The sequence below is a fragment of the Notamacropus eugenii genome, chromosome 6 (assembly GCF_028372415.1).
Source record: "Notamacropus eugenii isolate mMacEug1 chromosome 6, mMacEug1.pri_v2, whole genome shotgun sequence".
Lineage (NCBI taxonomy): Eukaryota > Metazoa > Chordata > Mammalia > Diprotodontia > Macropodidae > Notamacropus > Notamacropus eugenii.
Genome location: NC_092877.1, coordinates 498,277 through 500,264, shown reverse-complemented (window position 1 = coordinate 500,264; position 1,988 = coordinate 498,277). Strand labels below are relative to the sequence as shown.

The following is a 1,988-nucleotide window of genomic DNA, read 5'->3' as shown; positions in this document are numbered from 1 at the left end:
TACCTTGTCTTGTGAAGACTATCTGTACAAGTGAAGAGAAGAAAATAGTTTAAGGGTCAATATATATATACACATACATATATATGTATGTATATGTACATATGCATGTATATGTGTATATGTGTGTATAATATATAGATATATATATACATATATACTCATGCATATATATACACATACATACAAATATATGTACACACACATATATATGCATATACACACATATATGTGTGTGTATATTTATACATAATTTAAAATTTTAAAAACTTATTATGCAAAAGAGAGCCGAGGTTTCTTTTTCTGGGTTCCAAGGAAATGAACTAGATTGAATGGATAGAAATAACATACTGAAGATGACACAATGAATATCAAAAGTGCAGGGGAGATGAACCATCTTTGAATTTGTATTTTCCTGTGTAAAGAAGTGAAATAGACCGCCATAGGAGTAATTGAGTTCTCCTTCATTCAGGGGTCCTGGATAAGCTCTATTTTCCAATACGGACATTTGTTGAAATACAGATTATACTAGATTCTGCTACTTTATAGCCATCCACACACAGACGCTTTCCTACTTCACTCTCATTTTGGCTTCTTTCATTCTCCATGATTTTCTCTCAACCCAAATATATGTGACTTGAGAGTAAGTGGTAACTTTGAAATTAATACTTTTATTATCTTCACAATAGTCATAACAATAATAATTTTCTAATTTATACTCCACCTTTGTCCTTTTTTAAAAATTTCACTTATTTTTGACTTCTCATGGTCCATCTATAATTCTCTCCAACAGGAATGATGGTGACCCCTTATAAGAATCAGAGTACCACAGTCGTGTTCATCTTCTTAAGTTTCTCTGATTATCCAGAATTCCAGGTGCCCCTCTTTCTACTGTTCCTGACTGTCTTTACAATCACTGTGGTGGGGAACGTGGGCATGATTGTGATCATCAGGATTAATCCCAAACTCCACACCCAAATGCACTTATTCTTCAAGCACCTGTCCTTTGTGGATTTCTATTACTCTACTATAATTACACTGAAATTACTCGAAAACTTAGTTATAGAAGACAAAACTATCTCCATCAAGGGCTGCAGTACATAGGTTTCCTTTGGTGTCACCTGTGTCATGACAGAGACAATCATGTTGGCAGTGATTACCTGTGACTGCTTTGTCACTCTATGCTGTCCTTTGTTGTATACAGTTTCCATGTCCCCAAAACTCTTTGCCTTGCTAGTGAGTGTGGCATATTCTTGGGATATTATTTCTTCTATTACATTCACTTACTCACTTCTTGTATTGTCATTGTGTGACACTAAAATCATTAATAATTTTGCATGTGAATATTGTGTCATCCTTTTTGCTCCTTGCTCTGATAAATATTTCCGGGAGTTAATACAGTCTATCTTTGCAAACCTCAATGTATTTTGCACCCTCATCATTATCCTTACATCCTATGTTTTCATTTTTGTCACAATTCTCAAAATGCATTCAGCCAGTGGGAGATATGAAGCTTTCTACACTTCTGCCTCCTATTTGTCAGCTGTCGCCATCTTCTATGGGACCATCCTCTTTCTCTATTGTATCCTCAATTCCCAACAATCATGGCTCTTAGTCAAAGTAGGATCTGATTTTTATACTGTCGTGATTCCTATGGTAAACCCCTTCATATACAGGAAAAATGATGTGAAGGAAACTTTCAGTAAATTAATAGATCTCAAAATCATTTCTCAATAAAATAATTTCTACGGATTCTCTGACTACTGGATAAACTGTTCTGATTTATGGTCATTTTAAATTAATTCTCTGATTCCTATTCAGTTATTCCCTTCTCTGGAAGTCTCACTTTCACTTTCTCCTACCATCTGAGGAATAGTCATGAACATTTTTAGGTCAATGAAGAAAGGATATTTTAAATGAGATAATTCATTTCCAAAAAATCATTAACATATACTCTATGACATAGCATCAACTTAAGAACCTTTCGTTAA

The 1,988-nt window shown here is 34.1% G+C and overlaps 1 pseudogene; it reads left to right on the top strand.

Moving 5' to 3' along the window:
- The first annotated feature begins 795 nt into the window (after window positions 1-795).
- On the top strand, window positions 796-1,734 carry LOC140511479 (olfactory receptor 5D13-like; annotated as a pseudogene).
- The last annotated feature ends 254 nt before the right edge of the window (window positions 1,735-1,988 follow it).